The 27,026-nt window shown below is 36.0% G+C and overlaps 1 non-coding gene and 2 pseudogenes across 1 annotated transcript; 2 read left to right on the forward strand and 1 right to left on the reverse strand.

The window, feature by feature from the left end:
• The first annotated feature begins 1,091 nt into the window (after positions 1-1,091).
• Positions 1,092-2,587, forward strand: LOC116139660 (annotated as a pseudogene).
• Positions 2,588-12,673: 10,086 nt separating this feature from the next.
• On the reverse strand, positions 12,674-12,780 carry LOC116139701. Its single transcript, XR_004129503.1, has one exon. It is a non-coding gene; the product is annotated as a small nucleolar RNA R71 (small nucleolar RNA).
• Positions 12,781-13,012: 232 nt separating this feature from the next.
• LOC116139661 lies at positions 13,013-21,369 on the forward strand (annotated as a pseudogene).
• Positions 21,370-27,026: the final 5,657 nt, after the last annotated feature.

The following is a 27,026-nucleotide window of genomic DNA, read 5'->3' on the forward strand; positions in this document are numbered from 1 at the left end:
AAGGGAAATGAGACACTTATAAAAAGGGGAACGAACTTCATTTCATTCTGAACCGCCCATTCTCTCTCTTTCTGTTTGTGTTTTGTTATTTTCAATCTCCTACATAAGAGACATGGAATAATCGGATAAACAGTCATCAGGTCCGAGAAACCTACAACCATCATGAGTGTGCTCGTCCAGGATAATGTTGGGTTTCAGAAGCTACTACAGGACAACCCATCTCTTCTCAATGAAAGAAATGCAATTGAAGATTAATTTTAGTATTTTTTTTTTTTTTTATGAAAATTGTACCCACTTTTAGAGCATATTTTAATTGAATGGTCATAATTAGATATCCTCTATTAATCTAATTTCATCTAATCTTGGAAGTAGCCGTTAGATAATGAAACCATTACGTGTCTTAGATCCTTAAAAATTACATAAAATTACATAAACATGAACTTAATAGAAAGTAAAGGTATTGGAAAGAATTAAGGGGAAAAAAACAAGTTTTAGCAAATAAGTTAATTTAATTTTAAAAAATGAGTGAGCAGCAAGTGTTTTATGTTCTATTTATGTATTCTTTTTCATTTTGGTTTAGTGCAGATCCAGAGACATCCCCTTCATGTTTCTGCTGGTAACAACAACAGAAATAGTTAAATGTCTGCTTGATGGAAGGGGAACGATAAAGTTGACTTAGAAGCAGAAGATGGTATGTGAAATTTATGAGATATATATTTTATTAATTTTCCGAGAGAAAACTAATCTGTGTACTGTATGAGACTGCTGAGAAGAGTCCTATTTGAATTGTTTGGTCTTAAGAATAGGACTTAGTACGATCCATAATTTATGTATTAAATTTTAATAATAAAACAACTTGCATAAATATAATTCTTGTTATTTGACGCTATCCAATTATTATTTTAAATATTATACTATTAAACACGAATTCTTAAAAAAAAAATTCTTCTTTTTATTAATAATTTTAATTCAAACTTAGGCAAGTTCAATTTAAACTAGGCATTTAAGTTGGGTACTTGACCTCCTTCAAGAATTAGGTTTAAGCTCCAACTTAACTTATCTGTTCTCAAATTTTGGAGTTAGAAACTCCAATGCACTTGGCAGCATCCCTCTCAAAAATCCCAGAAAGTGGGAAGTTGCGTGAGCTATTAAACTCTTATCAAAGAGACGCAAGGAAGAAAAAGGCACTGGAAGCATGCAGCAAGGAAAAAGAAAAGATGGATGCTCTCGAAAAAGAGTTATCATATATTGTGGGCTTGGATGAACTGAAGATGCAACTTCGGAATGGGCAATTGGCATGCTTTTGGATAAGAGACGCAAAGCCCTCGGACTGCAATTGGCACTGGAAGACTTCCTCATATGACTTTTCCTGGAAATCCTGGAACAGGTGAAATTGCTCCCTATAGTCTTATGAAATTTAAATTCCACTTGATATATTTTGTTTACTTAAAAAAATTTAAATTAATTGATTTTTTCATATCGATAGTTAAACTATGGTGGCTCGAATCCTTGGAAGACTACTCCATAGTGAGGGAATTTTGCCTAGTGATAAAGTAAAAGAAGTTCAACGGACAGATTTAGTGGCTAAATATATTTGGTCAAACTGGACCACAGACAAGGAAGAAGGTAAAACACTTAGCCATAAAAAATAAATCATATTTTCGATTTTGTATGATTAATTTTCTAAAATAGCTCTTCTTCTTCTTCTTCTTTTATACAGACAAATTTCTTTCCTTCTTCCAAGATTATTCTTTAATAAGTTGTTTTGCTGCTTATAGCTTTTGGCACAAGCATCTGCCTGCATCTGCCTCAACTTTAATTGATAGGACTAATCTCTAAGGCTCTAAGCTCTAAGTTTTTTTGCTGTTTTTTTTATAATTGACATTTTAATAATTTGCTTCTATTAAAGTCGTTATATAGCAAGATACTTCATATGATTAATTTTGTTGGGTTAAAGAAAAGATTTACTAATAAAATGATTGGCATCACCTTCTATATATATATAATATTCAAGGATTTAACAGCCACTTGTGCCCAATGGGGTAAATAGCTCCATTAGGACCGTGTCTCGGCCCTGGATATATATGGTTTATTTAACCAAAGTATGTACATCTTAAATTTCGTGCACAGATCAAAGAAGCAGGAGGAGGAATTATTTTTGTGGATGAACTTATCGACTAATTCTATGGACAATGGAAATATCAGTCATATTTGCTGGCTACTGTGAACCAATGCAACGCGTAATACTTCTAATGAAGGTTTCTGCAGAAGGTCACTAACATTTTAAGGGTCTCCATATCAAGATGAACAATCAATCAGAGGATAGCTGGTTACATGGTTTAAATTACATTCTTCCTGTAGTGTAGATGTCATTGCAAGCTAATAAGAGACAGACAACATAATTGCAGCGTATGAAAATAAATGGAGGTTTAGTGGATATAATGCTGAATAACGCTAGAGGAATTTAGATCTTAGGATTAGTGCTAATTGTGTGGAGACTGGTGAATTGCTTACTATCAAATTAGACGATTTTGAAGCAGCCATAAGATTTTTACCCCAATAGATGTTTGATCTTCTGATGAATAAGTGTTTTTGGCTTCAGTATCATTTTAACTTGTGTATTAGTCGAAGTTTTAATTTGTATTTGTAATACTATTTGAAGTATTTGGGATGTTAGAAATCTCAACTATTTCTTTGTCATTCCTATCTTTAATATGATGCCAAAAACTTGTTGAAAAACAAAGAAGTCTAATCCTCGCAGTGCACGAATCGCAACTGTAGTTTAGTGTGCAAAGCAAGGGTCGATCCCACAGGAAGTTGGGAGCTATTAATTAATTTAATATTGTGCAAAAATCAACTAAGATAATGAAATCAAAAGAAATAATAAAAAGGACCAGCAACCTAAATTAATCTAAAATCACAATAAAAACAGTAAAAACGCTAAAATTACCAAATATAACAAAAATGAAAGCTAATTAAAAATCAACAAATGGGCAACGGTCTAGTGTATCCAATTTCACCGTAATCATCATATTCTATGTTATTAACCTAACCAACATTTTTTCAATCCAAATCTTAGAGTCGATACTCACCAAAATAGTATATCATGGGCAATCGGATAACCTAATATTTTCATCATCAAACTAGCTAGTGACGTATAGCCTAGTCCATTACGAAAACCCATTAAGCACAAGAGTACCCAAACGTTCACAAACCAATTTACATCTGTCGAAGGTGGTCACACAAAAACATAACAATCATCCTAAGAACATTTTGAGATTAGCCAGTGGCATATAGCCTAATCCCAAATGCATACAATTAATTACCCGAAAATTAAAGTTGATCAAACAATAAACGATCAATCAATTCAGCAATCATATGATGAAACTAAGACATATTGGATCAATTAAACAATCAATTAGAATAAAAAATAAAGTAATCAAATTGGGTTACATGGGATACACTGAAAATGATTAGTTACACATAATCACAAAGAAAGGAACCTTGATCTTACCCATGACCATTTGGATGACAAATCCACAACAAATGATCAAGACTTGATCCCTCTAGCCCAAAACCCCTTCTCAAAGTTCCCAAAATGTTTACAAATGTTTAGCTAAAAGCTGCCAAAAATTATGAACTAAAGTTGCCTTTTTATAGAAATTACACGTGATGGCATTTTTGTAAATATTGGCAAACAAATTAGGATTGGAAATGCGAATATTTTGCCAAATTAGCTATTTGCGCACGATATGGTTGAATGGCGCCGCGGCACGCTTCTAGGTGATTTATTCTTCGTCAAAACCCATCCATGCCACGGCACATTGAATAGCATTGCGTGGCCATTTGATTTTGCCAATTTGTGTTGCGTGCTGAATGTCTTCGCTATGGCACACCTGGATTTCATTTTCACACTGCAGCGCGACTTGATTTCACTCTTTTTCTTCTCGCCTTGATTTATCCATACTCGAACTGGTCCAGATGTTCGGACACCAACACAACAGGAATAATCTATCTTTTTGCACCTAAATACCTGAAATACAACAAAACTAGTGTTTGGAAGTAACGAAACATGCAAGGAATCTCTAAAAAATCATGCACTAAACCTCAAATTCTTTACATTTTCACCTTCAAATCACTAAATAAATCTACATTTCTAACACTTATTAGGCTCATAAGCCGAAGTGAAGATTCAACCGAAATGCTAATTGTGAGGGTCGCAAAAGTAATTTAAATAAGGTTTTTTTTTTTCTTTCATGTTTTAGAGTCCTACACCGATTAAGCACAATCAAGCTTACTGTTTATAAGTAGGCATGTTCAGCCTACTAGTTTATAATAGAGGGTAATCCTCACTCAACAAGGTCTTATTGGGTGAGGAGTCAAGCCCACCTTAAATTCTATCATATATCAGAGCTAGACCTAGTTGAGCTGAGTGTATGACTAGCGATATGGAGTTAGACCAGCAACTACCTCCATCAATAGGAATGACCCAACATATGGGCTTGACCGTGAGGGGGAGTGTTGGAGTCCCACACTGACTAGGCACGCTCAAGCCTACTAATTTATAAAGGTATCATCTCATTCAACAAGTCTTATTGGGTGAGGAGTCAAGCCCACTTAAATTCTATCATATATCAGAGTTAGGCCCAATTGAGCTGAGTGCATGACTAGCGATGAGGAGTTAGAGCCACAACTACCTCTACAATAGGAATGACCCAACATTGGGCTTGATCGTGAGAGTGTTGGAGTCTCACACCTATTAGGCACACTCAAGCCTACTGATTTATAAGAGGGTAATCATTCCATTCAACAAGGCCTTATGGGGGTGGAGTCAGGCCCACCTCAAATTCTATCACATAGATTTATTGCACCCATTAATGGACTAAAGAAGCTCCACTCTTTATAAGTTTTATAATAAATTTTTATTTCTATTAAGTTATTGAAATTAATTTAATTTCCTATCTTTACAACTACTTTTGACACTTCAGATTATCTCATAGACTCTAATTATATATTATATTTTTTTTTTTAGATGAATAATAAATGGGATTTGAAATATGAGATTGTTTGTAGTTACATATAAATTCATTGTTATTTTTTTCTTAAAGTATTAGCATTTTTTGTTAGAGTTGTTGACTACTTCAGCATTAATAGGTTCGCAGATACATTCGAAGGAATCCTTGTAAAAGTAGGTTTACTCTTTAACCTAGTATATAAACATATTTTTCTCTTGTTATGAGTGTGATAGCAATCATAGAAATTCATTCTTTAAACGGAAAGTGACACAGTATTGCAATAATATTGACTAGCTAGACGTAGCCTATTTGGGTGAACTAAGGTAATCGCGCATATATTTTCTCTGTTTATTGTCTGTGATTTGTTTTCTATTACATTGGTTTCGTTGTTGTCTCTATTTTGTTCAATTTAATATATATTTTTTATTACTTACCTCTATTATGCTAATGGGATTATTTGTAAGATTTTTTTTAGCTCTAATTTTTCTTAACTTTTAATTTGATTATCTAAAATTGTTTTTAGAAATAATTATGGTGGGATGTATAGAGCATAAGTGACGGATTGAAATGTTTACTCCTTTGCAATATTTTAAAAAAAAAAAAATTGAACGAAATTTATGAAATTTACGGGGTGTCATAAGAAAAAAAATAATTTTAAAAATTAGAAATGAACTATCTCAAAAACAAGACTTCTTGTGTCCGTTAGTGCCAAAAATACCACTATTTTTTTTTTTTTTATATAGAAAAGCTTATTAGGCCCAAGAAACTGAGGTAGTGGCGTTGAGTGATTATCTCGTGGATTGGGCCCAAATGCACAATCATACGATAGATGGCTATACATACAACTCATGCTAGTGAACAAGTCCATACCAATATTTATTCAAAATTCAAGATTCTTTATAAAAAGATACAGATCAATAATTAACCAATCAACAAATCAGGAGTAAGCCAGTTCAAATACCCAAAAACTGAGTTAAATAAAAGAGTAATCTGGAAAAAAAAAAAAAAAAAAAATTATTGATGTTTTTTTCACGTACTTGTTTCTAAAACAGAGACCAGCTCAGCATATAGTTTGTAAAACAAGCTTAACTAACAATTACTCTAGTAAGTAATGGCAAACAATCGTTAATTACTTGCTCACATGCCACAATGCACTAAGACAATTTTAATTGCACTAATAGAAACTTAACTAAACTTTAAGTTTGATGGTGCTCTGTTACTATCATCATGCCCCTTAATAATACTTGTCTTCAAAAAAGTGAAACTTGTCTCTAAGCTGCATGAATCTGGACAAAGGTAGTTAGCTACTGAAATTTAGTGGACACATCACTTTCAATCCTTAAGCAGCACTTTTCTCTTATATATTGTATGTTTATCTTAATATTTTTTGTCACTGTGCCTTTCAAATGCCTTAGATCCTTTTAACAGTTTGTCAGTGAGCTTTTTAGAAGCATTTTGCTACTGACTAAGCATATTTATAGCAAATGAATAACGGCCTTGCATGGTCAGAACTGTAAGGCTTCTATAGTATTCAATAAAAGATGGTTGATCAAAGAAGACATTATCATGTGAGGACAATCTGGGAGTGTCACAAGGTTTGGCTTGAACATATTAGGCTTGAGCAATAATCTTTGTGTGTAAGAGTTAATCCAATAGGAATCATTTTGCCTCAAAACCAAGGAAACAACTCAGAGATCCTAGGTTTTTGAGAGCAAATTGCTGATTTAAATCTACAACAACAGCTACAATCCCGGATATCACACATAGTCAAGAAGATATGCCTGCACTTCTTTAAATTCCTAACTCTACTCAAACTAGGAATGCTGATACTAATCAGTTAACTTATGACACTTAAGATTTCTATATACATGGATATGCTTCATTTTGTTTCAACAGTACCTCCTTTAAATCAAGCTCGTGGACAACTATTATCCATATGTGGTTTCTTCGCCCCCCCAACTTTTGTGTCAATTCTGCTTGATCCATTGGCACCACGCATCCTAATTTCTTATCAATTGATCCATTGCCACCAAACATCCACAATCTCGGAATCCGTTTATCATCTAAGAACCTCCTAGAATCTACCACCTACGTGATCTTAGATCTGCCATATTTGACTTAATCTAAAGTGGCTCCCATTTTTTTTAAAGACTATCATCTAACTGCTCATATCGTCAAATGAACCTTTTCCTTTTTGGCCCAGACCGCCGCCTCACCAACTTTAATCGTCAACTTCCAACCGTTAGATTTTTGCCTAACTTTGATGTATGCGTCGAAAATCTACTTATAGCAATTCATAAGGAATGGAATTTAGCATCCATAAGGAATATGAATTTTGCAATCCCACTCTTAATAGAAATAAGAATGAGATCATTTACAATCCTACATCGTAGAATAAATGGGTTTTGGGTTTTGGGCTATATAAAAGAGACTAAGTTCGATTGTTATTCATCCAAAAATCAGTTTCTCTTCTACTCCTATGAAATGATTCTTACCCTATAGTTTAGTGTTTTTAGATTCTATTGATTTGTTGGTGAGATATTGTCCAAATGTTGTAATATTCTTCAGAATAGTGAAGTTTTTCCGTAGTGTCTCTAAGACGTAAGTAACAATACCAAACCTTATTAAATTCTTGGTATTCTTTATTTTTGCATTTATTGTGGCCATTTTATTTCTTATCTAGTAGGTTATTATATATATTCAATACTAGCGTTAGAGTTTGTGGTTCGGCTGAACAACAATATGAGGATGATGCTTTGCCTAACTAGCTTATGATTTAATTATCTGATATGAAAATATCTCTACCTATAATTGGTTATGATCAGATGTTGTGTGATATGACGATGCATCTACTCCTGATTTGATCGTTGAGCCATGCATGCTTTTGTGCTCTGTGTTTCTGCCTAATTGGCTCTAATACCACTTGTAGGAATTTTTAATATATAATAACACAAATCAAGCTAACATAAAACAGATGAAGAAAAACCTTTCGTCACATTATTTTCTTCTCTCACTTAAATTGACAACTACACTCCTTAAAGGGTTAAACAGTTTTCTGTAGTAGATGGAATGGTTCTCAAATCTTGGCGACAAATTCGGCATGGTTGCTCTTCAACCTAGATGTCGTGATGGTGGAGCATTATCTTTGTTATGTTCATTGTTATAAAGGAAAACTCGTCAAGATAGAGTTTTTGGCATATTGTGATTGTTAGGGCCAAAAATCGTCTTGGCTTGACGAGGTCCAATAGAAATAAACATGTCACGGCCCAAGGCCTCAGCCCAATCCGATTGGGCTAAGCTTAAATCACCTTGTGAAGTACCCACTCTATGAGTTGGGGTTATCCTATAAGTTAGCTAAACTAGGTTTCAGGCCACTAGCTTGCAACAGTCTATAAATGAGAAATCAGAATCTCATTTTATTTTCTCTTCTACTAAGACTCCAAATCTTACTCAAACTATCAAACTTGATCTGATAAGGTCAATAATCTATCTCTTTCATGATAGGGATTATCTCCCAAACAGGACTTAGTGTCCTACTAAGATTCAAAATCTTATTTAAACTATTAAACTTAATCTGATAAGTCAAGAAATGATATTTCTTATTGATATGGATTATCTCCCAAAAAGAGGACTCATGTCCTACTAGGATTCCAACCTCTTGGGTTCACTATAAAAACAGAGGTTTGCTCTCTCATTAGGGGGCATCTCCCATAGTCAATCTACACTACTCAAAACCATCTATTTGCTCTAAGTTTTTGCTCCCAAGAGCCTGACCCTTCACCGTAGTCCTAGCCTGTCCCGCCCGCGCCCCACACACATTGTCCTCCGATGCCCACACAGGTACGTGACCACAAAGTACTGTCCCCCCCCCCCCCCCCCCTCTTAAGGGATTTCTTTCGCCTCCCTCACACTCGAACCCAAGACCAAAGGGCTATAATCAATTGGGGAGCATGTTGAGTACCATCAGGCCAGCCTTTTCATTTTCACGCCGGCGCCCCACACAGGAGTTTCTCGCGTGCCCACACTGGTACGTGACTCACAAAGTACTGTCCCCCCCTTAAGGGATTTCTTTCGCTCCCCATGGCTCGAACCCATGCCCAAGGGCTATAGGCAAATGGGAACACCATGAGTACCATCAGGCTATGGGGAGCGAAAGAAATCCCTTAAGGGAGGGACAGTACTTTGTGAGTCACGTACCTGTTTGGGCACCGCGAGGAACTCCTTTGTGGGCCGCGGGCATGACAATAAAAAAAAGGAGGAGGAGTGTGAGGGTGGAATGAACGAAAATAAGGGTTTCAAACCCTTAACACTTTATTTATAGCCACACTTTCCCATTTTGCCTTGCTCTTTCTTAGAAATTCCATCTAATCCCTTAATCAATTCAATAATGCCCTCATTACTAATGCATTCTCTATGAATTCTATCTCTTTTCACTCCCCTAATTTCAATTAATTTTGAGTAAAAAGATCATTTTACCCCTAATGAAAGTTTAAGGGATTTTCTCACATTTTTCTCAAAATACTTTAACAAAAATTCAACTAAGGGCCAACCAACCAATATAACTATATTGACCCAATAAAAGCAAAACAATAAACATTCAAACAATACACCATAACTTAGCTACGTACCTCAGTGGGTTACAATTCTATCCCCCCCTTAAAAGAATTTCGTCCCCGAATCACCAAACACTCCAGGTAACGATTTTGTATGCTTGCTCTACCTCCCTGTGGCCTCTTCTCCCTTGTATTTCTCCAAAGCTTTTACTAATGGAATGCTCTTATTCCGGAGCTCTTTAATCCTTCAGTCCAAAATTTGTACTGGACGCTCTTCATACACAAGGTTTCTCCTCTAGGTCAACGTCCTCATTCTCAAGATATGGGAGGGATCACTTACGTACTTTCATAGCATCGGACATGGAAAACATCATGTACCTTGTCCATGCTAGGTGGTAGTGCCAATATGTAGGCCATCTTTCCCACTCGTTGCAATACCTCAATGGACCTACATATCTCGGTGCTAATTTTCCTTTATTACCAAAGCGCATCACTTGTTTGTAGGAAAACTCTCAGAAACACTTTATCACCCACTTGAAATTCAACCCCTTTTCTCTTCAAGTCGGCATACTCTTCGTTGATCTTGGGCTTCTTCATTCTGTTTCTGATTATCTTACATCTTCTATCATTTTCTGAGTCATCTCTGGCCCAAAGAGCGGTACTCAACTCATCCTTTTCACCTACCATCCCAATGTAGTGGAGACCTACATCGTCTACCATACAAAGCCTCGTAAGGCGTCATCTTAATGTGAGACTGATAACTATTATTGTAGGCAAACTCTACTAAGGGTAACATCTCATGCCAAATACTTATAATCCATACAACAGCCCCTCAAACATATCCAAGCACCTGATTCGTTCTCTCTGTTTGGCCATATGTCTGAGGATGACAGGCAGTGCTGAATGCCAATAGGGTACCCAATTCCTCTTAAACTCATCTATAAAGCTGAAACAAACCTGGAATCTCTATCTAACACTATGTGCTTGGGCACACACATGTAACCTACTATCTCCTTAATATAAATCTGAGTCAACTGATCGTAGTGGTGCTCTCCTTTACTGGAAGGAAACGGGATGACTTGTTACTGATAATCCGTGGATTATACAGTTGACATTAGACTTTTTAGTGATTTCAGGTACTTTCTGGTGTATTTTGATCTGTATTGTTGCTTAATCTTTACATTTTGTGTTTCAGGTTAAAATGGACATTTTGAGCAATAAGGACAAAATTGGAAGTTTTGACTCAGAAGTTAACATATCTCAGAAGTTAGGAGAGCTCTGAAGCAGGATAAAGCACGATGAGGCTTGTTCCAAAGAGAGAGCACTGAGAATCGAAGAATCAAGCGAGGAAGCAAGCAGAGTGGCAGTTCTGTAATTTCAGAACTTTCAGAAGCTTCCGCGATGAAGATTTGTCCTTCCACGGCGGCAACGTACGCCAGACACTAACAAGTCTGCTTCTTTCTTCCGCCGCGGCGAGATTCTTCTTCGCCGCGACAACTTCGTAATTTCCAGTTTTGTAAAACGCACAGTTTTACTTTGTGCGTGTTTTTCTTAGAAATTTGGGGCAAGGTATAAAAGAAACACTTAACCTTTTTGCCAGTGTCATCCAGGAAGTAGGGTTAGCAACTTTTACATTGTCTTTGATTAAGCTTGGAGAGATTTAGCGATTAGAAGGGTAAAGATTGATTTTGAACCAAGGGATTCATCATTGGGGAGATTTCTATCCTCTCTCTTACTTTCATTATGTTGACTTGACTATTATCGTAATTACTTGTAGTTTTTAATTAGCTATGAACTAACCCATTTGGGTTAGGGTTTTGATTGTATTCAGATTTCTAATGGGTTAAATATTGATCATGTTATGTTCATATGACTATGCTTTGATTGTGTGGTGCTCTAAGTTTTAGCTTTTTGTGATGAACAGATGAGATTGAGAAATGAATCATGTTAGCGTCTTGGGTAATCACCATTATAGTAGTGATGCTAGAGATAGATTCAAGAATTAATGAATCATTGTAGGATTCTTATGCTTAATGAGTTTGGAATTGTTAACTTTCAAATTGTTGGGTGCGGAAAGTTAAAAAGGAAGAATAGGAAAACATAGCTAAGAAGGTATGTTTAACACCTTAGGAGTTTGGTTTACAACCAATGTATATGAATGGTGATGTAGTGTAATTTTTAGGTTTAACCCATAAAATCCGAATGAAGTCAAAACCCTACCCGTTTTAATTGAATTGATTTTTATCCGTGTTTTACCTCTCGCATTCTTAGTAAATTCGCAGTTTAGTAATTTTGTTTTAGTACTAGGTTAAATTGCTCCCAATTACCAAAAGATTTCGGTTGCTTCAACTTGAGAATGGTAGAATACTAGTGCTTAGCTAACATCCTCAGGGAACGATACTCACTCATCATTATATTACTGAGTGATTAGTATACTTGCTGCATATTCATGTTGTAGGAAACCGCATCAAGTTTGGGCGTCGTCGTCGGGGACTGTTTAAGTTAACATTGAGTTTTTCTATAGTTAGCTAGATTGGAGTTTTTATTTTTGTTTTTAATTTTTAGTTGGTTTGTGATCTCACTTCCTTCAATTTTTTTTTTTGCAGTTTATGCGACGAACGAGACGTCAATCAGTGTTCCTGTGATCCTGAGATTGAGAGAACCGTTAGACGACGTAACAGAGAGAGAAGAGAAAGAGAGGATTTAGTTGTAGAAGCAGAAGAAATAGTTTTGAAATGGCTGACCAGAAAACAGGACACTAAGGGATTTTCAGTTCCCACAGTGAATGGTAGTGGGTCGATTATTACTAGACCTACGGTGCAGCAAACAACTTCGAGATCAAGCCGGCAATCATCCAGATGATCCAGCAGTCGGTTAGATTTCATGGTGATTGAAGGAAGATCCGAATCAGCACATTGCAATTTCTTGAAATTTGTCCACTTCAACTCGAACGAGTGTCGGATGACGCTATTAGGCTGCGGTTATTCCCATTTCATTGGGATAAAGCAAGGGGTCTTAATAGCATTACCACCGGGAACTATAACAACTTGGAATGATCTAGCACAGAAATTCCTTACCAAGTTCTTTCCTCCAGCTAAATCAGCAAAATTGAGAAATGATATCACATCATTTCTACAAGATGATTCCGAGTCATTGTATGAGGCTTGGGAGAGATACAAGGAGTTAATGAGGAAATGTCCACACCATGGGTTGCCAGTTTGCCTTCAAGTCCAAACTTTTTACAATGGATTGGTGGGTAATGTGCAAACCATGGTGGATGTAGCTTCAGGAGGGGCCTTGCAGAATAAGACACCAGAAGAGGCCTATGAGTTGCTTGAGGTTTTGGCGAGCAACAACTATCAAAGACCAAATGAGAGAGCAACAACAAGGAAATCTTCAGGTCTTCATGAAGTTGATGCCTTTACAGCCATGTCAACCTAACTCATGGCACTTCAAAAACAATTGGGAACTATGCAGGTAAACTCTATACAAGCACTTCAATTAACTTGTGATTTTTGTGCAGGAAACCATGTGAGTAGCGAGTGTCAAGTTGGGAACACCTTTGCTTCGTTATCTTCATCAACGGAGGACAGTTCAAAATAACCAACCAAGGGTGACTAATCAACCGGGAGATCAAAGAGTGACAAAGTTGGAAGATATATTTGGAAAATTTATGCAAGAGACCACGGGGTTCATGAATGAGACGAGGACGAATTTTAGAAATCAAGGGGCGTCCATTAGGAATCTTGAGGTACAGATGGGCCAATTGGCCGAGAAGCTTAATGAGAGACCGTAGGGTTCCTTACCAAGCAATACAGTAACTAACCCACGTGAGCAAGCAAATGCCATAATGTTGAGAAGTGGGACAGTTTTGGAAGAGGTAGAGCAAGCTACCAAGGAGGTTGAGTAAACCGGAAAGGAAGATTCTGATGAGGAAGTTGATGAAGAGATAGTTGCTGAAGAGAAACCAAGTGGTTTGGAGGAAGAGAAAAAGAAAAAGGATGAAAAGCAACAGAAGAATGAGAAATTGCCATTCCCCGAGATACCACCAGAGTTGGCTCATCACACCCCACCCGTACCTTTTTCTCAGAGATTGAAGAAAAAGAATCAGGATAGGCAATTTTCAAAGTTTATTGAAATTTTTAAAAAATTGCATATTAACATTCCTTTTGCAGATGCATTGCAGCAGATGCCGAGTTATGCGAAGTTCCTGAAGGAAATCTTATCGAACAAAAGGAAGTTAGACGATGAGGAAACGGTGATGCTCACGGAGGAGTGTAGTGCCATCCTCTAGAAGAAGTTACCCCCGAAGCTCAAAGATCCAGGGAGTTTTACTATTCCTTGTATTATAGGAGATATTACATTTGATCGTGTTTTGTGTGATCTAGGAGCTAACATTAATTTGATGCCCTTTTCTGTTTTCAGGAGATTGGGGATTGGTGAAGTGAAGCCAACGACCATGTCGTTGCAATTAGCGGATAGGTCAATAAAACACCCAAGGGGGATAGTAGAGGATGTGTTGGTGAAGGTAGGAAAGATAATTTTTCTAGCAGATTTTGTGGTGTTGGACATGGAAGAGGATAAGGAAATTCCTCTGATTTTGGGCCAACCATTCTTAGCCACGGGGAGAGCACTTATTGATGTGCAGGAAGGAAAGTTACTGTTGAGGGTTCAAGATGAAACAGTAACTTTCAATGTCTTTGAAGCGATGAAGTTTCCGTTTGAAACGGATTCATGTTTTAGTATCGATGTGGTGGACAAATTGGTTGAGGAATCTATGGAAGAAAACACCCCACAATTACCTCTAAAAGCTTGTATAGCCAAATCAAAAACAGTAGAGGTAAAAGAGTCGGCGAGTAATGATTGTGCTAGGATGTTAGAAGCGCTTCAACTGATTGATGAGAGTCAAGATATAGAATTTGAGGAGTTTGGTTTTGATAAAGAGAATGAGAAAGAAAAAAATGAAGAAGCTCCAAAGCTTGAATTGAAACCTTTACCGTCCCACCTTAAATATGTTTATCTTGGAGACTCAGAAACTTTCCTGGTGATTATTAGTTCAAATTTGAGTACATTAGAGGAAAAGCGGTTGATTAGGGTGTTGAGGGAACATAGACTAGCAATTGGATGGACAATCTCGGACATTAGAGGTATCTCGCCATCATTTTGCATGCATAAGATACTCATGGAGGATGATTTTAAGCCTAGGGTGCAACCACAATGGAGATTGAATCCTTCGATGAAGTGGTAAGAAAGGAGGTGGTGAAACTCTTAGATGCGAGGATTATTTATCCTATTTCCGATAGCCCATGGGTGAGCCCGGTACAAGTAGTTTCGAAGAAGGGAGGTATCACAGTGGTAAGGAATGAGAGTAGCGAGTTGATACCAACGAGGACGGTGACGGGCTGAAGAGTATGCATTGATTACCGTAAATTGAATGAGGTGACAAGGAAGGATATTTTCCATTACCTTTCATTGATCAAATGTTGGAGAGGTTGGCAGGACATGCCTATTATTGTTTCCTGGATAGGTATTCAAGATATAACCAGATTGCCATCGCGCCTGAGGATTAAGAGAAAACGACCTTCACTTGCCCTTACGGCACCTTTGCTTACCGAAGGATGCCTTTTGGGTTGTGCAATGCACCAGCAACATTTCAAAGATGCATGATGTCAATCTTTGGAGACATGGTGGAACAGTTTATAGAAGTCTTCATGGATGACTTCTCAGTTTTTGGTTCATTATTTGATTGCTGTCTAACTAATCTTTCTTCTGTTTTGCAGCAATGTAAGGAGACAAACTTGGTGCTGAATTGGGAGAAATGTCACTTCATGGTCCAAGAGGGTATAGTGCTCGGGTATAGGATCTCTAAGGACGGGATAGCCACGCGGCCACTCTCTAACTCTCTCAAGATGGTTGTTAAAGTGTGGAGGTCTCATCATTTTGAGTCTTGTCTTCACAACCCAAAGCAAGGAGTAGGTATAAGTTTTCCATGCTTTGTTTGAAAACATTTTTTTTTTTTTTTTTTAATCCGACCTTTCATGCTTTCATTCTTCATTCTGCCACTCTTCATGCATGTTTTCTTTCAAGTGTTTGGAGGTTCTATCAATCGATACAATCGCTCACACTCTAAGATAATAGTGAACTCTCGGCATCCACATGAGACACGATGGCGATCGACTTGCGGTCTCTTGCTAGCAAGACCACACAAGCAAAAAGATGCAGAATTTTTCTTTAAGAAAAATTCTCTTCTCCACCAAGTGAAAAACTTGAGAGAGAGTGAGGTGAGTGGCTTGGATTTAATTAATGTGTTCTCCTTTTTTTTATTTTAATTTTAAGTTGCCTTTTATATGCAACAAAAATAAACCCTGATCTAATTAGGAATAAATTTATTCTATGACTAGATAGTAATCCTCATTACCAAGAAGGTAATAATCCACATCGCATCTTATTCAAATTCAAATATGATTTTCTAATTTATATATTATCTTTATTAATATCATCAAATATTAATATTAAATAATATTTAAATATATGAATATATTTAAATCATAATCTTACTAATTTTAATTTCAATATGAAATTAAATATGGCAATGACTCAGTAATTCAATTGCACTATGAATTACCAAATGTCTTTCATTCAAAAGACAAAAATATTTTCCATCATAAATGACGAAAAACCCTTTCATCACAAATGACAAATACCCTTTCTCACAATTAATCATAATCTGTCTTCTATGTGTACTCGAAGGCTCCTCATCATATCGACAGTGATTATCTCGCATTGTCACAATCAATCGTCTCACTAAACACAGACCAAGATTGGCCTCTAGCAGGCATCATGGCCACTCGATAGTTCGATTCAACGAAACAACTTGCCTATCAACATATGGTTACTGTGCAATCCGATCCTTTCATCATCTGTATCTCATCGCGGCTGAGGTATAGAAATAGTGTCAACCTTAGTTATCTTCGATATCTTTGCATTCATTACTAGACCAATGATCGGAATAATAAATTGTACTGAGCAACAACTCAATCCCCTATGGCCCAACTTAGTATCATTGTCATTCACTGAATTACGCAGTGAGATAACTTCACCCATACCCGGGAGTGATGATCATTTGTTGATCCACCATAGTCTTGATACACCTCTCAATGCAGCCAATCATTACTGTATTGATAGCTCTGAATAGAACTATGTTAGGCTGGTGTCAAACTACACCAATCGGTGTACAGACACTTCGGTGATCCCAAGTCTAAGGATCACATGCACAACCATTGTTAAAATTTATTCTATAGACACTAGGGTTACCATCTATATGGAACCTCATGTGGGTCTATCCAGTGAACTTATCTACAGCAAGCACCATGTATCGCACCAGGTTTGTCAACAACAACCTTGACAATGAGATTAGTCACTGTCTTTCGATAGGGTCGTTCAACACTATGATAGCCTTATTGTATTATATGTATCCTTGGTCAGAATAATACTAGGCTACAGACATTTCTAGATGACCACCATATATGATCATAGGTTCTCAATCAAGATTTAAAACACTTGATACCCTCGTCACGTTTCTACCATCCTAAAGACATATGTCAATACACACAATTTGATTTACATGATATGAAGAAAACTGCCTTTTATTATTAATAAACATTATTTTAGAAGTCAATTCTATATAATTGATTGCTCTAGGCACTTACTCTACAATAAGACTGCCTTAGGAACCATAACGTCTCTTCTCCCGCTCAAAACATGGTAACCCTACCGTTGACATGTCTCGCTCTCCTAATAACACCCAATCGCACTTAGACGAAGCTCGACTCGACCAAGCAAACTGACTCGTCTCCCATCTGAGAAACAGATAGACCTCTTTAGAGCAAAGAATGAGTAGGCACTCGGCCTGACACGCTGAATAACTAATTCCCATCATTCAGATCGGTTTAGCCGACTGAACGAACTTAGCTTTAAGAGATGTTTTCTATAGTCAATCGCTCAGCTCAGTCGACCAAGTGGACGAACTGCTAGTAAAATGCCACACACTCTAGTACTTGGCTCGACCAGCTAAGTAGACTCAATTACACAAATTTGCAAGAATATAGTCACAATCTCCTCACAATTTCTCCAAGACAAAATGTCTCCTCAGCCAATAGGGATACTCGACCGACCCCACCTCTTTGTCCGGGTAGCTTCCATCCGACCATCTACTCTGCAAGCTAAAGATGTTTTAACTTAGAAGGGAGGCTACGTATGTGGTCTAAAATCTACGAGGCCCAAACAAGAATGTTCCACTACATCGGCCCAATCATTGTGATCCAATTTCGGTTGATCAACACCAGAGCTTGTGACTTGGGCCAAACAGCGACCTCTAGATCCAGCTTTCTTCTAGAATGGGTACTCCAGCGGCCCACATAAGGCCAAGCTTCTAGACCAAGGTAAGTAACATTCTTCTTGTTTTACTTTATCCTAATTCACCCAATATTCCGTTCTTGGGCAGATTAGGACTCCTATTACATTGAGTCAAGTGAATCAGTATCCTTCCTATTTACGAGCCTTTATCCTTAAGGATCAGTCCTATCAAGATACAAAGACCCACAACTACATATAACAGAGGTCGCACCCTTGTTTAGGCATTTAGCCTCATATCACCTACCAAGACCCAGCCTCTACTCCTAAGAGCTATCCTACATGCTGTGGTTCTAGTCTCTGACTCGACCATCAGTAACTCTTCCTTCCCTTACCTTCACTAAATTGGCTCATTCAGCCTTAGTGACTTGAGTATCGGGTGCCTACGACAGACACAACACTATGTCCAAGTAAGCTCCATGCTTTGCTCTTTGTGCAGGTACAGTGAATTGCCAGTGAACTTACCCTCACGGGATCCGACCCTACTTCCGCAACTGTAATTTAGCACTACATGTCCTATTCTATTTCCTTTTTAATTTATAGGTGGAGATATAATTAGTATTCATCACACCTTCCACGGAAGGGAGCCTTACAATACAAAAGAAGAAGAAAAGTAAATAACATTAGTGGATTCATCTTTCTTTGTCATGGAAAAAGACCTATCAAGTCAATAAAGAGAAAAAGACATTGGAGGTGCAAATGTTATTCAGTGGTGACGGAGAAACTGAAGAAGATTCATTGAACATTATTCAATGCTGACGTTTAGAAAATTTGAACATATTACGCAATAAAGTAGAAAAGAAGGGAAATGAGACACTTATAAAAAGGGGAACGAACTTCATTTCATTCTGAACCGCCCATTCTCTCTCTTTCTGTTTGTGTTTTGTTATTTTCAATCTCCTACATAAGAGACATGGAATAATCGGATAAACAGTCATCAGGTCCGAGAAACCTACAACCATCATGAGTGTGCTCGTCCAGGATAAGTTGGGTTTCAGAAGCTACTACAGGACAACCCATCTCTTCTCAATGAAAGAAATGCAATTGAAGATTAATTTTAGTATTTTTTTTTTTTTTTATGAAAATTGTACCCACTTTTAGAGCATATTTTAATTGAATGGTCATAATTAGATATCCTCTATTAATCTAATTTCATCTAATCTTGGAAGTAGCCGTTAGATAATGAAACCATTACGTGTCTTAGATCCTTAAAAATTACATAAAATTACATAAACATGAACTTAATAAGAAAGTAAAGGTATTGGAAAGAATTAAGGGGAAAAAAACAAGTTTTAGCAAATAAGTTAATTTAATTTTAAAAAATGAGTGAGCAGCAAGTGTTTTATGTTCTATTTATGTATTCTTTTTCATTTTGGTTTAGTGCAGATCCAGAGACATCCCCTTCATGTTTCTGCTGGTAACAACAACAGAAATAGTTAAATGTCTGCTTGATGGAAGGGGAACGATAAAGTTGACTTAGAAGCAGAAGATGGTATGTGAAATTTATGAGATATATATTTTATTAATTTTCCGAGAGAAAACTAATCTGTGTACTGTATGAGACTGCTGAGAAGAGTCCTATTTGAATTGTTTGGTCTTAAGAATAGGACTTAGTACGATCCATAATTTATGTATTAAATTTTAATAATAAAACAACTTGCATAAATATAATTCTTGTTATTTGACGCTATCCAATTATTATTTTAAATAATTATACTATTAAACACGAATTCTTAAAAAAAAAATTCTTCTTTTTATTAATAATTTTAATTCAAACTTAGGCAAGTTCAATTTAAACTAGGCATTTAAGTTGGGTACTTGACCTCCTTCAAGAATTAGTTTAAGCTCCAACTTAACTTATCTGTTCTCAAATTTTGGAGTATAGAAACTCCAATGCACTTGGCAGCATCCCTCTCAAAAATCCCAGAAAGTGGGAAGTTGCGTGAGCTATTAAACTCTTATCAAAGAGACGCAAGAAGAAAAAGGCACTGGAAGCATGCAGCAAGGAAAAAGAAAAGATGGATGCTCTCGAAAAAGAGTTATCATATATTGTGGGCTTGGATGAACTGAAGATGCAACTTCGGAATGGGCAATTGGCATGCTTTTGGATAAGAGACGCAAAGCCCTCGGACTGCAATTGGCACTGGAAGACTTCCTCATATGACTTTTCCTGGAAATCCTGGAACAGGTGAAATTGCTCCCTATAGTCTTATGAAATTTAAATTCCACTTGATATATTTTGTTTACTTAAAAAAATTTAAATTAATTGATTTTTTCATATCGATAGTTAAACTATGGTGGCTCGAATCCTTGGAAGACTACTCCATAGTGAGGGAATTTTGCCTAGTGATAAAGTAAAAGAAGTTCAACGGACAGATTTAGTGGCTAAATATATTTGGTCAAACTGGACCACAGACAAGGAAGAAGGTAAAACACTTAGCCATAAAAAATAAATCATATTTTCGATTTTGTATGATTAATTTTCTAAAATAGCTCTTCTTCTTCTTCTTCTTTTATACAGACAAATTTCTTTCCTTCTTCCAAGATTATTCTTTAATAAGTTGTTTTGCTGCTTATAGCTTTTGGCACAAGCATCTGCCTGCATCTGCCTCAACTTTAATTGATAGGACTAATCTCTAAGGCTCTAAGCTCTAAGTTTTTTTGCTGTTTTTTTTATAATTGACATTTTAATAATTTGCTTCTATTAAAGTCGTTATATAGCAAGATACTTCATATGATTAATTTTGTTGGGTTAAAGAAAAGATTTACTAATAAAATGATTGGCATCACCTTCTATATATATATAATATTCAAGGATTTAACAGCCACTTGTGCCCAATGGGGTAAATAGCTCCATTAGGACCGTGTCTCGGCCCTGGATATATATGGTTTATTTAACCAAAGTAATGTACATCTTAAATTTCGTGCACAGATCAAAGAAGCAGGAGGAGGAATTATTTTTGTGGATGAACTTATCGACTAATTCTATGGACAATGGAAATATCAGTCATATTTGCTGGCTACTGTGAACCAATGCAACGCGTAATACTTCTAATGAAGGTTTCTGCAGAAGGTCACTAACATTTTAAGGGTCTCCATATCAAGATGAACAATCAATCAGAGGATAGCTGGTTACATGGTTTAAATTACATTCTTCCTGTAGTGTAGATGTCATTGCAAGCTAATAAGAGACAGACAACATAATTGCAGCGTATGAAAATAAATGGAGGTTTAGTGGATATAATGCTGAATAACGCTAGAGGAATTTAGATCTTAGGATTAGTGCTAATTGTGTGGAGACTGGTGAATTGCTTACTATCAAATTAGACGATTTTGAAGCAGCCATAAGATTTTTACCCCAATAGATGTTTGATCTTCTGATGAATAAGTGTTTTTGGCTTCAGTATCATTTTAACTTGTGTATTAGTCGAAGTTTTAATTTGTATTTGTAATAACTATTTGAAGTATTTGGGATGTTAGAAATCTCAACTATTTCTTTGTCATTCCTATCTTTAATATGATGCCAAAAACTTGTTGAAAAACAAAGAAGTCTAATCCTCGCAGTGCACGAATCGCAACTGTAGTTTAGTGTGCAAAGCAAGGGTCGATCCCACAGGAAGTTGGGAGCTATTAATTAATTTAATATTGTGCAAAAATCAACTAAGATAATGAAATCAAAAGAAATAATAAAAAGGACCAGCAACCTAAATTAATCTAAAATCACAATAAAAACAGTAAAAAACGCTAAAATTACCAAATATAACAAAAATGAAAGCTAATTAAAAATCAACAAATGGGCAACGGTCTAGTGTATCCAATTTCACCGTAATCATCATATTCTATTTATTAACCTAACCAACATTTTTTCAATCCAAATCTTAGAGTCGATACTCACCAAAATAGTATATCATGGGCAATCGGATAACCTAATATTTTCATCATCAAACTAGCTAGTGACGTATAGCCTAGTCCATTACGAAAACCCATTAAGCACAAGAGTACCCAAACGTTCACAAACCAATTTACATCTGTCGAAGGTGGTCACACAAAAACATAACAATCATCCTAAGACATTTTGAGATTAGCCAGTGGCATATAGCCTAATCCCAAATGCATACAATTAATTACCCGAAAATTAAAGTTGATCAAACAATAAAACGATCAATCAATTCAGCAATCATATGATGAAACTAAGACATATTGGATCAATTAAACAATCAATTAGAATAAAAAATAAGTAATCAAATTGGGTTCATGGGATACACTGAAAATGATTAGTTACACATAATCACAAAGAAAGGAACCTTGATCTTACCCATGACCATTTGGATGACAAATCCACAACAAATGATCAAGACTTGATCCCTCTAGCCCAAAACCCCTTCTCAAAGTTCCCAAAATGTTTACAAATGTTTAGCTAAAAGCTGCCAAAAATTATGAACTAAAGTTGCCTTTTTATAGAAATTACACGTGATGGCATTTTTGTAAATATTGGCAAACAAATTAGGATTGGAAATGCGAATATTTTGCCAAATTAGCTATTTGCGCACGATATGGTTGAATGGCGCCGCGGCACGCTTCTAGGTGATTTATTCTTCGTCAAAACCCATCCATGCCACGGCACATTGAATAGCATTGCGTGGCCATTTGATTTTGCCAATTTGTGTTGCGTGCTGAATGTCTTCGCTATGGCACACCTGGATTTCATTTTCACACTGCACGCGACTTGAATTTCACTCTTTTTCTTCTCGCCTTGATTTATCCATACTCGAACTGGTCCAGATGTTCGGACACCAACACAACAGGAATAATCATCTTTTTGCACCTAAATACCTGAAAATACAACAAAACTAGTGTTTGGAAGTAACGAAACATGCAAGGAATCTCTAAAAAATCATGCACTAAACCTCAAATTCTTTACATTTTCACCTTCAAATCACAATAAATCTACATTTCTAACACTTATTAGGCTCATAAGCCGAAGTGAAGATTCAACCGAAATGCTAGATTGTGAGGTCGCAAAAGTAATTTAAATAAGGTTTTTTTTTTTCTTTCATGTTTTAGAGTCCACACCGATTAAGCACAATCAAGCTTACTGTTTATAAGTAGGCATGTTCAGCCTACTAGTTTATAATAGAGGGTAATCCTCACTCAACAAGGTCTTATTGGGTGAGGAGTCAAGCCCACCTTAAATTCTATCATATATCAGAGCTAGACCTAGTTGAGCTGAGTGTATGACTAGCGATATGGAGTTAGACCAGCAACTACCTCCATCAATAGGAATGACCCAACATATGGGCTTGACCGTGAGGGGGAGTGTTGGAGTCCCACACTGACTAGGCACGCTCAAGCCTACTAATTTATAAAGGTATCATCTCATTCAACAAGTCTTATTGGGTGAGGAGTCAAGCCCACTTAAATTCTATCATATATCAGAGTTAGGCCCAATTGAGCTGAGTGCATGACTAGCGATGAGGGTTAGAGCCACAACTACCTCTACAATAGGAATGACCCAACATTGGGCTTGATCGTGAGAGTGTTGGAGTCTCACACCTATTAGCACACTCAAGCCTACTGATTTATAAGAGGGTAATCATTCCATTCAACAAGGCCTTATGGGGGTGGAGTCAGGCCCACCTCAAATTCTATCACATAGATTTATTGCACCCATTAATGGACTAAAGAAGCTCCACTCTTTATAAGTTTTATAATAATTTTTATTTCTATTAAGTTATTGAAATTAATTTAATTTCCTATCTTTACAACTACTTTTGACACTTCAGATTATCTCATAGACTCTAATTATATATTATATTTTTTTTTTTAGATTGAATATAAATGGGATTTGAAATATGAGATTGTTTGTAGTTACATATAAATTCATTGTTATTTTTTTCTTAAAGTATTAGCATTTTTTGTTAGAGTTGTTGACTACTTCAGCATTAATAGGTTCGCAGATACATTCGAAGGAATCCTTGTAAAAGTAGGTTTACTCTTTTAACCTAGTATATAAACATATTTTTCTCTTGTTATGAGTGTGATAGCAATCATAGAAATTCATTCTTTAAACGGAAAGGTGACACATATTGCAATAATATTGACTAGCTAGACGTAGCCTATTTGGGTGAACTAAGGTAATCGCGCATATATTTTCTCTGTTTATTGTCTGTGATTTGTTTTCCTATTACATTGGTTTCGTTGTTGTCTCTATTTTGTTCAATTTAATATATATTTTTTATTACTTACTCTATTATGCTAATGGGATTATTGTAAGATTTTTTTTAGCTCTAATTTTTCTTAACTTTTAATTTGATTATCTAAAAATTGTTTTTAGAAATATTATGTGGGATGTATAGAGCATAAGTGACGGATTGAAATGTTTACTCCTTTGCAATATTTTAAAAAAAAAAAATTGAACGAAATTTATGAAATTTACGGGGTGTCATAAGAAAAAAAAATAATTTTAAAAATTAGAAATGAACTATCTCAAAAACAAGACTTCTTGTGTCCGTTAGTGCCAAAAATACCACTATTTTTTTTTTTTTTATAATAGAAAAGCTTATTAGGCCCAAGAAACTGAGGTAGTGGCGTTGAGTGATTATCTCGTGGATTGGGCCCAAATGCACAATCATACGATAGATGGCTATACATACAACTCATGCTAGTGAACAAGTCCATCCAATATTTATTCAAAATTCAAGATTCTTTATAAAAAGATACAGAGTCAATAATTAACCAATCAACAAATCAGGAGTAAGCCAGTTCAAATACCCAAAAACTGAGTTAAATAAAAGAGTAATCTGGAAAAAAAAAAAAAAAAAAAATTATGATGTTTTTTCACGTACTTGTTTCTAAAAACAGAGACCAGCTCAGCATATAGTTTGTAAAACAAGCTTAACTAACAATTACTCTAGTAAGTAATGGCAAACAATCGTTAATTACTTGCTCACATGCACAATGCACTAAGACAATTTTAATTGCACTAATAGAAACTTAACTAAACTTTAAGTTTGATGGTGCTCTGTTACTATCATCATGCCCCCTTAAGTAATACTTGTCTTCAAAAAAGTGAAACTTGTCTCTAAGCTGCATGAATCTGGACAAAGGTAGTTAGCTACTGAAATTTAGTGGACACATCACTTTCAATCCTTAAGCAGCACTTTTCTCTTATATATTGTATGTTTATCTTAATATTTTTTGTCACTGTGCCTTTCAAATGCCTTAGATCCTTTTAACAGTTTGTCAGTGAGCTTTTTAGAAGCATTTTGCTACTGACTAAGCATATTTATAGCAAATGAATACGGCCTTGCATGGTCAGAACTGTAAGGCTTCTATAGTATTCAATAAAAGATGGTTGATCAAAGAAGACATTATCATGTGAGGACAATCTGGGAGTGTCACAAGGTTTGGCTTGAACCATATTAGGCTTGAGCAATAATCTTTTGTGTGTAAGAGTTAATCCAATAGGAATCATTTTGCCTCAAAACCAAGGAAACAACTCAGAGATCCTAGGTTTTGAGAGCAATTGCTGATTTAAATCTACAACAACAGCTACAATCCCGGATATCACACATAGTCAAGAAGATATGCCTGCACTTCTTTAAATTCCTAACTCTACTCAAACTAGGAATGCTGATACTAATCAGTTAACTTATGACACTTAAGATTTCTATATACATGGATATGCTTCATTTTGTTTCAACAGTACCTCCTTTAAATCAAGCTCGTGGACAACTATTATCCATATGTGGTTTCTTCGCCCCCCCAACTTTTGTGTCAATTCTGCTTGATCCATTGGCACCACGCATCCTAATTTTCTTATCAATTGATCCATTGCCACAAACATCCACAATCTCGGAATCCGTTTATCATCTAAGAACCTCCTAGAATCTACCACCTACGTGATCTTAGATCTGCCATATTTGACTTAATCTAAAGTGGCTCCCATTTTTTTTTAAAGACTATCATCTAACTCTCATATCGTCAAATGAACCTTTTCCTTTTTGGCCCAGACCGCCGCCTCACCAACTTTAATCGTCAACTTCCAACCGTTAGATTTTTGCCTAACTTTGATTGTATGCGTCGAAAATCTACTTATAGCATTCATAAGGAATGGAATTTAGCATCCATAAGGAATATGAATTTTGCAATCCCACTCTTAATAGAAATAAGAATGAGATCATTTACAATCCTACATCGTAGAATAAATGGGTTTGGGTTTTGGGCTATATAAAAGAGACTAAGTTCGATTGTTATTCATCCAAAAATCAGTTTCTCTTCTACTCCTATTGAAATGATTCTTACCCTATAGTTTAGTGTTTTAGATCTCCTATTGATTTGTGGTGATGATATTGTCCAAATGTTGTAATATTCTTCAGAATAGTGAAGTTTTTCCGTAGTGTCTCTAAGACGTAAGTAACAATACCAAACCTTATTAAATTCTTGGTATTCTTTATTTTTGCATTTATTGTTTGGCCATTTTATTTCTTATCTAGTAGTGTTATTATATATATTCAATACTAGCGTTAGAGTTTGTGGTTCGGCTGAACAACAATATGAGGATGATGCTTTGCCTAACTAGCTTATGATTTAATTATCTGATATGAAAATATCTCTATCCTAAATTGGTTATGATCAGATGTTTGTGTGATATGACGATGCATCTACTCCTGATTGATCGTTGAGCCATGCTATGCTTTTGTGCTCTGTGTTTCTGCCTAATTGGCTCTAATACCACTTGTAGGAATTTTTAATATATAATAACACAAATCAAGCTAACATAAAACAGATGAAGAAAAACCTTTCGTCACATATTTTCTTCTCTCACTTAAATTGACAACTACACTCCTTAAAGGTTAAACAGTTTTCTGTAGTAGATGGAATGGTTCTCAAATCTTGGCGACAAAATTCGGCATGGTTGCTCTTCAACCTAGATGTCGTGATGGTGGAGCATTATCTTTGTTATGTTCATTGTTATAAAGGAAAACTCGTCAAGATAGAGATTTTTGGCATATTGTGATTGTTAGGGCCAAAAATCGTCTTGGCT

The sequence above is a fragment of the Pistacia vera genome, unplaced genomic scaffold (assembly GCF_008641045.1).
Source record: "Pistacia vera cultivar Batoury unplaced genomic scaffold, PisVer_v2 Contig357, whole genome shotgun sequence".
Taxonomy (NCBI): domain Eukaryota; kingdom Viridiplantae; phylum Streptophyta; class Magnoliopsida; order Sapindales; family Anacardiaceae; genus Pistacia; species Pistacia vera.